At 42.7% G+C, this 13,574-nt stretch overlaps 2 pseudogenes; one reads left to right on the top strand and one right to left on the bottom strand.

Moving 5' to 3' along the window:
- Positions 1-4,864: 4,864 nt before the first annotated feature.
- Positions 4,865-6,585, bottom strand: LOC116527291 (annotated as a pseudogene).
- Positions 6,586-12,585: 6,000 nt separating this feature from the next.
- On the top strand, positions 12,586-13,200 carry LOC116527293 (annotated as a pseudogene).
- The last annotated feature ends 374 nt before the right edge of the window (positions 13,201-13,574 follow it).

The raw sequence follows: 13,574 nt of genomic DNA, 5'->3' as shown, positions 1-13,574 counted from the left end.
TGCCTAAAAAATGATTTAAGTATGTCATTGATACAATCAGTGACAATAAAATTCACTTAAATCAGTGAATGCAAGTATTATCAAACTGGAGTGTATGTAATAAAGTGTTTAAACATGGTTTTTAAAATATTCTTTTTACCACACATTTTATTTTATTTATATATTTGTTTATTTATTTATTTGAGATCAAGCCTTGCCCTGCCACCCAGGCTGGAGTGCAATGGTGCAATCTTGGCTCACTGAAACCTCCTTTGCCTCCTGAGTAACTGGGACTACAGGTGGATGCCACCAGGCCCAGCTAAGTTTTTTGTATTTTTAGTAGAGATGGGGTTTTGCCATGTTTGCCAGGCTGGTCTCAAACTCCTGTCCTCAAGGGACCTGCCCGCCTCAGCCTCCTGAAGTACTGGGATTTCAGGTGTAAACCACCATATCTGGCCTCTTTCCATACATTTTAAAAGCTTTGTTCTGAGAATTGCTTTATCAGTGAGTGAATGTGATATATGTAATGAAGTGTTTATAAGCACATGCTTAAAAGATGATTCTAAAAATGTTACTGATGAGTTGATAACAGTGTTAATTCGGTGAATATAAGTATTAATTAATTAAATGCAAGTATTTACCAAACTGTAAAGTATGTAATAAACTCCTTAAACACACTTATTTATAGATTTTTAAAATCATGCATTTAAAAATCTTTGTTGTGAAGCGTGTTATATTAGAGAGTGCATCTAATATTTCATTACATACACCTACTCACTAGGTTTGCAGGCACATGTTAAGAAGATAAAACTGATAATGTCACTTAAAATATATGTTGCCAACTGGATTAATTCAAGGAATTTAAGTGTTTCATAAGCTATCATATATGTGTAAAGTGTTTAAGCATTTTTTTTTTTTTGAGACAGAATCTCACTCTGTTACCTAGGTTCACGTGCAGTGGTGTGATCTCAGCTAGTTCCAACCTCTGTCTCCTGGGTTCAAGAAATTCTCTTGCCTCAGCCTCCTGAATAGTTGGGACTATAGGTGCCTGCCCCGACATCTGACTAATTTTTGTATTTTTAGTCATGATGGGGTTTCACCATTTTGGCCAGACTGGTCTCAAATTTCTAATCTCAGATGACCCACGCCACCTTGGCCTCCCAAAGTACTGGGATTACAGGCATGAGCCACCCTGCCACGGCCAGCCAAGCATATTTTTTTTAAAGATGTTTCTTACCATTGCATTTTAGGTAAGAAACATTCTATGGCAAAAAGCTTTTATGAGTGGATCTAACGTACATAATGTATATAGTGAGGTGTTTATAGACACATGTTGAAAGATAAATCTAAGAATGCTACTTAAAAAATGTGTTGTTACCTGTATTAATCCAAAAAATTTAAGTGTTTACCAAGCTGTATAGTATATAATAATGTGTTTAAATATGCGTCTTTAAAGATATTTGTTACCAGAGAGGGTGATGTCAGCAAGATGGTAGAATAGAAATTATCTCACTCTACTGTCTTCCACAGAAACTCAACTAACAGTTATTCACAGAATAGAATACCTTCGTGAATATCTCAGAACTTGGGAGTGAGTCTGAGATGACATCTGAACTACAGACTGAGAGAAGCCACACCTAAAGTGTAAGAGGAGTGATTTCACTTTGACCAAGTTGCTCCTCTCCCACAACTGCATAGTGCCACACACAGTATTCTCCAGTAACCACTGTTATTTTTTTTAGAGGGGAAAAAAATAGAGGTGACTATTTGGCTTTCCTGTTATTCTGGGACCATTCACAGGAGATACTATCATCTTGTCTCACCTCATGGGATATACTGGAGGGTGTTAGAAAAGCTGGTCCTACCCTGGCCTACCTGTTTTTCTAGCCCAGTACCATCTTGTCTCACCAATACTCACACTGATCCCAGGGCATCCTGAAGGCTCAGATCTAGCCTTTCTTCCTCTTTGCAGAAAGGCCTTTCTCCACCCAGACATAGTAGGACACCATTTTATACATCCACTTTACGTGTTCCCAGGAAAAGTACCTATCCCGATTGACATATCTGTGCAAGAAAACAACTTTCCCAGTGGAAGCTTGAGACATTTACCACCACCTGAGGAAGTCTGGCCTGCAGACCCTGCCTCAATGACAGATGAATGAATGCACTCTCACACCATGACAGTAATACAAGGGCTAGGGATGGCCGTTGGCTACTTTCAGAGGACAAAACGCAACCAATCAACCAAGACTCCCTCTCCATTGTTACATTTATTCAGTCAGAGATTTCATAACAGAGATTCTAAGTTAGCACACTTGTGGATAATTAACATGGTTAAAGAGTGTTTATATGAAGGATAAAAGCTTTAGGTTCTGGGCCCAGAGTAAACACTATTAATGGGTAATTCCCCTTTGTTCTGCCCCTGAGAGAACCATCCAGCACAAAGTTTACATGAGTAAACAGTTACAGTAGAGACAAAGGGATGTGGAGTAAACAGACTTAAACTGGGAAAGCTTCTTATTCTCCCTAAGTTAACAGACCTGCCGCCTTCAGGGTGTCCCATTGAAACCTTTTGGACTTCCAAAAGGTTTGGGACTAATCTATAACTTTTCCTAATATATCTTTAATATTTTGCCAGCCACCCCAAGTGAGTATCAACACTTCTTCCTTCTTTTTCAACAATAACAGGCTTTGTTGTCTGCCAGCCACGGATTCATTTAGCTATGGGTCTGTCAGGCGAAGCAGTCCTTGCTTTTATTCTGGCTCTGCATCCTGGGATTAACTAATAACATAATTATGAGTTCAATTAGCAACTTTCTTTCCAGTTAAAGAACAACTCCTAGGAACAAAAGTCTAACCAGGAGGGATGATCTTGCATACCTTTTCATATGGCTATTTATTGGGTGTGTGGATCTATAGTGTGAAGGGATTTTAGAATTTTAGTTTTAAGTTGCATTATGTCTGCTGTTAAATTGTCTTGAAATGTTCTCCAGAAATGTTGTTTCACTTCATCCCAACCATGTACTGACTGATTCCATGGTAGAGAAGTGACACAAATATGTTTATGTTCCCAGTCACAGGTTAGTTGCTGTCAATATGCCAGTGAATCTTGTCACTTCCCCACATATTTCACAGCAGCCTTGAGGGCATGCAGTTGTATAAGAATCTTTTGATCTATACCTTGCTGTAAAAGAAGTTAATTTGACACATTCTTTGTCAGATTATCTACAAAGGCAGCCATCTGTTCTGACTCAGTAATAGATGCCATTGCAACACTGGCTATAGCCAGGATGACTGGCTGAGACTATAGAGCTGTAACTATGAATCTTTTCTGTCTGACCTGTAGTATTACTTGGTGTTTCAGTTTACTCTACGCCATTAATGAGTAACTTCACTGGGGGTATGTTAATTTCTCTTAGTTAAGCAGTTGCATTGTTAGAAGCTGTGGAGGGGATGTTAGTTTAAGTTATGGGGCAGAAAAAATGTGGATTAAAAGATGGCTTGATAGAGAGTAAAGTGAAAGAATAAAAATAAACAAATCCTAAACAGGTTTCACTTAGCCTTCTGTGTTGTCCTCTTCAGCATTCTCCAGGTGACACCTGGGGCTTGTGTGGTCTGAGGAAGCTTCAATGTCAATATTAGATATATCATCAAGACAGAAAATTAGCAAGAATATTCGGGACTTTAACTCAGCTCTGGAACAAGTGAACCTGATAGATATCTACAGAACTTTCCACCCAAAAGCAACAAAATGTACATTCTTCTCAGCACCACATGGCATTTATTATGAAATCGATAACATAATTGAAAGTAAAACATCCAAGCCGGGCGCGGTGGCACAAGCCTGTAATCCCAGCACTTTGGGAGGCCGAGGCGGGTGGATCACAAGGTCAAGAGATCGAGACCATCCTGGTCAACATGGTGAAACCCCGTCTCTACTAAAAATACAAAACATTAGCTGGGCATGGTGGCGCATGCCTGTAATCTCAGCTACTCAGGAGGTCGAGGCAGGAAAATTGCCTGAACCCAGGAGGTGGAGGTTGCGGTGAGCTGAGATCGCGCCATTGCACTCCAGCCTGGGTAACAAGAGTGAAACTCCGTCTCAAAAAAAAAAAAAAAAAAGAAAGTAAAACATCCTTAGCAAATTGGAAAGAACTGAAATTATAACAAACAGTCTCTTAAACTGCAGCACAATCAAATTAGAACTCACATAAGAAACTCACTCAAAACCACACAAATACTAGAAATTGAACAACCTCATCCTGAATGACTCCTGGGTAAAATGAAATTAAGACAGAAATCAAGAAGTTCTTTGAAACCAATGAGAACAAAGAGACAGCATACCAGAATCCCTGTGACATAGCTAAAACTGCTAAGAGGGAAACTTGTAGCACTAAATGCCCACATCAGAAAGGTAGAAAGATCTCAAATCAACATCCTAGCATCACGATGAAAAAAGCTAGAGAACCAAGAGCAAACAAACCCAAAGCCAGCAGAAGACAAGAAATAACCAAGCTCAGAGCAGAGCTGAAAGAGACAGGGAAACAAAACATCCTTCAAAAAATTAATAAATCCAGGAGCTGGTGTTTTGAAAAACTTAATAAAATAGACCACTAGCTAGATTAATGAAAGAGAGAGAAGAATCAAATAAGCACAATAAAAAGATAAAGGGATGTCACCACTGACCCAACAGAAAAACAAGCAACCATCAGAGAATACTATAAACACCTCTATGCAAATAAACTAGAAAATCTAGAAGAAATGGATAAGCTCCTGGAAACATACACTGTCCCAAAACTGAACCAGGAAGAAATCAAATTTCTGAATAGACCAATAACAAGTTCTGAAATTGAGGGAGAATTTTTGTTTGTTTTTGTTGTTTATTTGGGTTCATAATTTAGTAACTGCAGGTCTGTGCTGGAAGGCCAGAGTCCCCTCCTGCTGTCATCACCCACATCCACAGACCAGCCCCAGCGTCGGGTGTAGCTGCTGCCACCCACTGCACATGGGAACAGGACCTGTGCCATGGGCCTGCTCTTCTGCCCAGGGAGACACCCGTGTGTCTGCCCAGGGGCTTCATGACACAGTTATCGCAGCTAGGGAGGGCTTCGATTTGGTGGTGTCCCCAGGCCTCTCCCTTGGAGGCTGTGGAATCTGCCACGGGGCCCGGTTCCACGGCTCCACAGCCGGCCGGCACCTTTCCCGGGCCGACGGGGAAGAGCAAGTATTTCCAGAGATGGCTTGGAGGCCCTGGAGCGGTCGGGACAGGGACAGGGAGAGCATGAGACAGACCCACAGGGCTGAGGCCAGCGCTGCTTTTATTTCACGAGAGCTTCTCGATGGCTGACAGGAGCTGGGGTTTCAGGATGGAGTCCGGCTTGATGTCCTCCAGCACGGCCACGTCCCACGAGGTCAGCAGGGCAGAGGGCACCAGCCCGCACTCGTTCAAGGCCGGGTTTTCGTTCTCTGACAGCTTCTGCCATCCCAAGGCCAGCAGCTCAAAAGGCAGCCAGTAGTTCTGCAGGGCCTCCAGGACGAACCGCACTCGGCCTCCAGCGGCTCCCAGGCGCAGAAGGTCCCCTGCAGGAGGCAGCCGTCGGGGAGGCGCACCCTTCCCAGCCCCCGCTGCCCCTCCTTCTCCCGCTTGGCCTCGGTCCGCAGCACACTCAGCCGCTGCACCGCATCGAACCCGAGCCTCTGCTCCCGCTTGATCTCCTCGGCCGAGAGGTTGAAGAAATCCCCAGGCAAGTCGAACTGCGAGGCCGGGGGCGAGGGCTGGAAGACAGCGCTGCCGGTCGAGCTTGGCGGGCACGGGCTCCGAGGTCTGCAGCTGCTCCTCGTGCCTTTCCAGGCTCTGGGGCTGGGCCAGGGTGGCCTCGCTCAGCACGTAGAACTCCTCTGGGTTCCCCTGACGTGGGACGGGAAGCATCACCTTCTGGAAAACAATGGCCTCAAAAAACTCGTGGGTCCCTTCCAGGCAGTTAACGAGCTCCTGGGACACTTTGTTCTGCAGCTTGATCTTCCGGAACTTCTCCTCCTCGGGGTGCAGGTGGATGTTGTCCAGGTACTTGGCGATGGCGTCCACGCCCAGCTTCACCCGGTCCCGGGCTTTGTCGAACGTGTGGATCTTCACGATGGAGGCGGCCACTGGGTCGGTGGAGAAGCATGAGAGAATAGCGTCCTTGATGCAGGCGTCCCGCTGGTCCTTCCTCAGGGTGGCCCAGGTGAGCGGACAGGTGAAATAGATGCCAGGCACGGCCAGGTGGGCGGAGCCTTCCTCTCTAGGCTGAGATATTATGTTGGTCCCTGGGGCCTCGGGGCTCCTGCTGACTGTGGCTTCGGCTTGAAGTTCCTTTCTCACCTGGTTTCGGATGGTGTCCTGAGACGTGGGGCCCCAGGGCCAGGACTGCTAATGCTCCAGCAGAACCAGGGCGGCATCAGCCGCCATCTGTGCCTCATTGTGGGTCCCTGGCTGGGCTGCCGGGGAGCTGGCTGGGTGGGCTTCTCTTTGAGGGCCTTTTCCCCTAGAGAGTCTGTGAGCTTCTGACTGGGTCCCGCGCTCTTGAACTTGATGTTGGCCTTGAACTCCTGAAAGAATTTCTTCATGGTGGTGGCTGGCCCGGAGGCGGGGCAGGGGGGGTGCGGAGAGCAGGAGGCAGGTTCCCATTCCAGGAGGGGCCTCCCAGGACCCTACCAACAAAAGCCCAGAATCAAATGAATTAAGAGCTGAATTCTACCAGAGGCACAAAAAAGAGCTGGTACCATTTCTACTGAAACTATTCCAAAAAATTGGAAAGGAGGGAATCCTCCCTAACTCATTCTATGACACAGCTTTATTCTGATACCAAAACTTGGTGGATATACAACAAAAAAAGAAAACCTGAGGCTACCATCCCTGATAAACAGCAATGCCAAACTCCTCACTAAAATACTGGCGAACTGAATCCAGCAGCACATCAAAAAGGTTATCGACCACAATCAAGTCAGCTTCATCCCTGAGATGCAAGGCTGGTTCAAATATGCAAATCAATATAAACAAAACAAAACAAAAACAAAACAAAAAACTCTCAATAAACTAGATATTGATGGAAGATACCTCAAAATAATAAGAGCCATTTCTTACAAATCCACAGCCCAATATCATAGGGAATGGGCAAAAACTGAAAGCATTCCCCTTGAAAACCGGCACAAGACAAGGATGCCTTCTCTCACCATTCTTATTCAACATAGTATTGGAAGATCTAGCCAGGGCAAGAAAAAGCATTAATGCAAGAAAAAGAAATAAATGGCATTTGAATAGGAAGGGAGGAAGTCAAACTGTCTCTATTTACAGATGACATAATCCTATATCTAGAAAATGCCATTGTCTCAGTCCAAAAGCTTCCTCAAGCTTATAAGCAACTTCAGCAATCTCAGGATACAAAATCAGTGTGCAAATATCACAAGTATTCGTATTCACCAACAATAGAGAAGCAGAGAGCGGGGTCATGAATAAACTCTCATTCATAATTTCTATAAACAGAATAAAATACCTAAGAATACAACTCATAAGGAAAGTAAAGGACCTCTTTAAGGATAATTGCAAACCACTGCTCAAAAAAATCAAAGAGGACACAAACAAATTGAAAAAATATTTTATGCTTATGGATAGAAAGAATAAATATCCTGAATATGGCCATACTGAACAAAGTAATTTCTAGAGTCAAAGCTATTCCCATTAAATTACCATTGGACATTCTTCACAGAATTGGAAAAAACCACTTTAAAATTCATACGGAATAAAAAAAAAAGGCCATATAGCCAAGATGATCATAATAAAAAAACAAGCTGTAGGCATCACACTACCTGACTTCAAGCTATACTAAAAGGCTACAGTTACCAAAACAGCATGGTACTAGTACATAAATGGACACATAGACTAATGGAACAGAATATAAAACTCAGAAATAAGACTGCACATCTACAATCATCTAATCTTCCACAAACCTGACAAAAACCAGCAATGGGAAAGGATTTCCTATTTCATAAATTGTGCTGGCAAAACTGGCTAGCCATATGTACAAAATTGAAGCTGAACCCCATTCCCTACAACTTATAGAAGAATTAACTCAAGATGGATTAAAGACTTAAATGTAAAACCCCAAACTATAAAAACCCTAGAATAAAATCTAGGCAATACCATTCAGGACATAGACATGGACAAAGTTTTCATGATAAAAACGTCAAAAGCAATTGCACCAAAAACAAAAACTGACAAATGGGGTCGAATTAAACTAAAGGACTTCTGCACAGAAAAAGAAACTATCATCAAAGTGAAGAGACAACCTACAGAATCGAAGAAAATTTTTGCAATTTATCCATTTGACAAAGGTTTGATATCCATCATCCACAAGGAAAGTAAACAAATTTACTAACAAACAAACAACTTGTTAAAAAGTGGGCAAAAAAAATGAACAGACTCTTTTCAAAAGAAGATATTTATGCAGCCGACAAACATATGGAAAAAAGCTCAACATACTGATCATTAGAAAAATGCAGATCAAAACCACAATGAGATACCATCTCAAGCCATTTAAAATGGCCTTTTAAAAGTCAAGAAACAGCAGATGCTGGTGAGGCTGTGGACAAATAGGAATACTTTTACACTGTTGGTGGGAATGTAAATTAGTTCAACGATTGTGAAAAATAGTGTGGCAATATCTCAAAGACCTAGAATCAGAAATATCATTTGACCCAGCAATCCCATTACTGGGTATATACCCAAAGGAATATAAATCATTCTATTACAAAGATACAAGCACACATATGTTCATTGCAGCACTATTCATAATAGTAATGATATGGAATCAACCTAAATGCTCATCAATGATTAACTGGTAAAGAAAATGTACGTATACACCATGGAATACTATGCAGCCATTTAAAAAAGTGAGATCATATCCTTTGCAAAACATGGGTAGAGCTGGAAGTCAGTATCCTCAACAAACTGACACAGGAACAGAAAATCAAACACCACGTGAGCTCGCTTACAAGCATGTTCTCACTTAGGAGTGGGAGCTGAACAATAACAACACATGGACACAGGGAGGGGAGCAATATGCACTGAGATCTATCAGGGGAGCAGGAGGAGGGAGAGCATCAAAATAAATAGCTGATTCACGTGGAGCGTAATACCTAGGTGATGGGTTGGTAGGTGCAGCAAGCCACCCATGGCACACGCTTACCTACATAACAAACCCGCACGTCCTGTACATATATCTTAGAATTTAAAATAAAATATTTAAAAAAGACAGAAAGAAAATCAGAATGCTAGAGCAAATGTGACAACATTGTGAAGGTACTTAATGCCATGGAATTGTACAGTTAAAAATGCTTCTGAAGGTGGCTGAATAAGAATAGCTCCAGTCTGCAGCTGCCAGTGAGATCGACACAGTAGCTGAGTGATTTCTGCATTGAGGTACCTGGCTCATCTCATTGGGGCTGGTTAGAAAGTGGGTGCAGCCCACAGAGGGTGAGCCAAAGCAGGGTGGGGCATTGCTTCACCCAGGAAGTGCAAGGGGTAGGGGAATTCCCTCCCCTAGCCATGGGAAGCTGTGAGGGACTGTGCCATGAGGATTGCTGCATTACGGCCAAGATACTATGCTTTTCCCATGGTCATTGCTACCCACAGACCAGGAGATTCCCTCAGGTGTCTATGCCACCAGGACCCAGGGTTTCAAGCACAAAACTGGGTGGCTGTTTGGGCAGACAAAGAGTTAACTGCAAGAGTATTTTGTTCATACCGCAGTAGTTCCTGGATAGTCAGTGAGACAGAACAGTTTACTCCCCTGGAAAGGGAGCTGAAGCCAGAAAGCCAAGTGGTCTAGCTCAGCAGATCCCACCCCCAAAGAGCCCAGCAAGCTAAGAGCCTCTGGCTTGAAATTCTCACTGTCAGCACAGCAGCCTGAAGCTGACCTGGGATGCTTGAGCTTGGTGAGGGGAGGGGAGTCCGTCATTACTGAGCCTTGAGTAGGCAGTTTTCCCCTCACAGTGTAAACAAAGTCACTGAAAAGTTAGAACTCGGTGGAGCCCACCACAGCTAGGCAAAGCTGGGGTAGCCAGACTGACCCTCTAGATTCCTCCTCTCTGGGCAGGGCATCTCTGAAAGAAAGGCAGCAGCCCTAGTCAGGGGCTTAAAGATAAAACTCCTATCTCCCTGGAACAGAGCACCTGGGAAAAGGGATGGCGGTGGGTGCAGCTTCAGCAGGCTTAAACCTTCCTGCCTGCCAGCCCTAAAGAGAACAGCAGATCTCCCAGAACAGCGCTCGAGCTCTGCTAAGGGACAGACTATCTCCTTAAGTGGGTCTCTGACACCCGTGCCTCCTGACTGGGAGACATCTCCCAGCAGGGGTCGACAGACACCTCATATAGAAGAGCTCTTGCTGGCATCTGGCCATTGCCCCTCTGGGATGAAGTTTCGAGTAAGAAACAGGCAGCAATCTTTGCTGTTCTGCAGCCTGGGCAAAAAGGGTATGGAGTGGACCTCCAGCAAACTCCACCAGACCTGCAGCAAAGGGGCCTGACTGTTAAAAGGAAAACTAACAAACAGAAAGAAATACAATCGCCATCAATAAAAAGGACATCCACACAAAAACCCCATCCAAATGTCACCAACATCAAAGACCAAAGGTAGATAAATCCCCAAAGATGAGGAAAAAGCAGAGCAAAAGGCTAAGAATTTCAAAATCAGAATGCCTCTTCTCTTCCAAAGGGTCACAGCTCCTCGCCAGCAAAACAACAAAACTGGATGGAGAATGAGTTTGACAAATAGACAGAAGTAGGCAGCATGTTCTAACACAATGCAAGGAAGCTAGGAATCTTGAAAAAAGATTGGAGGAATTGCTAGCTAGAATAACCAGTTTAGAGAATAACATAAATGACCTGATGGGGTTGAATAATACAGCAGAAGAACTTCATGAAGCATATACAAGTATCAATAGCCAAATTGATCAAGTGAAGGATATCAGAGATTAAAGATTAACTTAATAAAATAAAGCATGAAGACGAGATTTGAGAAAAAAGAATGCAAAGAAACAAACAAAGCCTCCAAGAAATATGGGACTATGTGAAAAGTCTACATTTGATTGGTGTACCTGAAAGTGACAGGGAGAATGGAACATTGAAAAACACTCTTCAGGATATCATCCAAGAAAACTTCCTTAACCTAGCAGGACAGGCAAACATTCAAATTCAGGAAATAAGGAGACCACCACAAAGATACTCCTCAAGAAGAGCAACCCCAAGACACATAATTGTCAGATTCACCAAGGTTGAAATGAAGGAAAAAATGTTAAGGGTAACCAGAGAAAAGGTCAGGTTACACACAAAGGAAAGTCCATCAGACTAACAGCGAATCTCTGCAGAAACCCTACACACCAGAAGAGAGTGGGGTACAATATTCAACATACTTAAAGAATTTTCAACCCAGAATTTCATATCAAATCAAACTAAGCTTCATAAGTGAAAAAGAAACTGAATCCTTTACAGGCAAGCAAATGCTGAAAGATTTTGTCACCACCAGGACTGCCTTAAGATAACTCCTGCAGGAAGCACTAAATATTGAAAGGAAAAACCAGTACCAACTACTGCAAAAACATACCAAATTGTAAAGACCACCAACACTGTGAAGAAACGACATCAACTAATGGGCAAAATAACCAGCTAGCATCATAATGACAGGATCAAATTCTCACATAACAATATTAACCTTAAATGTAAATAGGCTAAATGCCCCAATTTAAAGACACAGACTGGTAAATTGGGTACAGTCAAGACCCATCGGTGTGCTGTATTCAGAAGACCCATCTTACATGCAAAGACACACATAGGCTCACAATAAAGGGTTGGAAGAATATTTACCAAACAAATGAAAAGCCGAAAAAAAAGAAAAAAAAAAAAGCAGGGAGTGCAATTCTAGTCTCTAACAAAACTTTAAACCAACAAAGATTAAAAAAAAAAAAAAGGGGTGTGGGAGGCATTACATAATGGTAAAGGGATCAATGCAACAAGAAGAGCTAACTATCCACCCAATACAGGAGCACCCAGCTACGTAAAGGAAGTTCTTAGAGACCTACAAAGAGACTTAGACTCCCACACAATACTGGGAGACTTTAACACCTCACTGTCAATATTAGACATATCAACAAGACAAAAAATTAGCAGAGATATTCAGGACTTGAACTCAGCTCTGGACCAAGCAGACATACTAGACATCTACGAAAATTTCCACCCTAAATCCACAGAATATACATTATTCTCAACACCACATCACGCATATTCTAAAACTGCCAACATAATTGGAAGTGCAACACTCCTTGGCAAATGCAAAAAAACAAAAATCGTAACAAACACTCTCTCAGACCACAGTGCAATCAAATTAGAACTCAGGATTAAGAAACTCACTCAAAACTGCACAGCTACTTAGGAGACTGAGATGGGAGGATCACTTGAGCCTGGGAGGTCAAGGCTGCAGTAAGCCATGGTCACATCACTGCACTCCAGCCTGGGTAATAGACACTGTCTCAAGAAAAACAAAACAGCTTCCTTTTTTTTTTTTTGGCTGGAACCATGGAGTGGGTAGAAGAGAAGAAGAAGGTTCCTGCTGTCCCAGAAACCCTTAAGAAAAAGCGAAGGAATTTGGCAGAGCTGAAGATCAGGCGCCTGAGAAAGAAGTTTGCCCAAAAGATGCTTCAAAACGCAAGGAGGAAGATTATCTATGAAAAAGTGAAGCACTATCACAAGGAACATAGGCAGATGTACAGAACTAAAAGTCAGATGGCAAGGAAAGCTGACAACCTCTATGCACCTGCAGAACCCAAATTGACATTTGTCATCAGGATCAGAGGTATTGATGGTGTGAGACCAAAGGTCCGAAAGGTGTTGCAGCTTCTTCGCCTTCGTCAAATCTTCAATGGAACCTTTGTGAAGCTCAACAAGGCTTCAGTTAACATGCTGAGGATTGTAGAGCCATATACTGCATGTGGGTACTCAAATCTGAAGTCAGTAGATGAACTAATCTACAAACGTGGTTATGGCAAAATCAGTAAAAAGCTAATTGCTTTGACAGATAACGCTTTGATTGCTCGATCTTTTGGAAAATATGGCATCATCTGCATGGAGGATCTGATTCACAAGATCTATACTGTTGGAAAACGCTTCAAAGAAGCAAATAACATCCTGTGATCCTTCAAATTACCTTCTCCACAAGGTGGAATGAAGAAAAAGACCATCCATTTTGTAGAAGGTGGAGATGCTAGCAACAGGCAGGACCAGATCAACAGGATTATCAGAAGAATGAACGAAGGTGTCTACCATGATTAATTTTTTTAAGCTGGTCAGTTAATAAATAGTACCTGCTCTCAAATTGAAATATGTTGTTGTACTTGTGATTTTTTTGTTATTGTTAGCCTGCCTTTGTCTTCCCTTCACTATTGTGGCAAATCCAGTGTGTGATAAAATTAAGCCAAATCAATAGCCCATTACCTGCAAAATCAGGGTGTAGTTTGTGTGAAAGACATCTCTTAGGTTTTTAAAGGCTTTTCTCAACGAAAGATCTT

The sequence above is a fragment of the Sapajus apella genome, unplaced genomic scaffold (genome assembly GCF_009761245.1).
Source record: "Sapajus apella isolate SASKATOON/1434 unplaced genomic scaffold, GSC_monkey_1.0 scaffold54, whole genome shotgun sequence".
Taxonomy (NCBI): Eukaryota; Metazoa; Chordata; class Mammalia; order Primates; family Cebidae; genus Sapajus; species Sapajus apella.
This window is presented reverse-complemented; position numbering and strand designations above follow the sequence as displayed.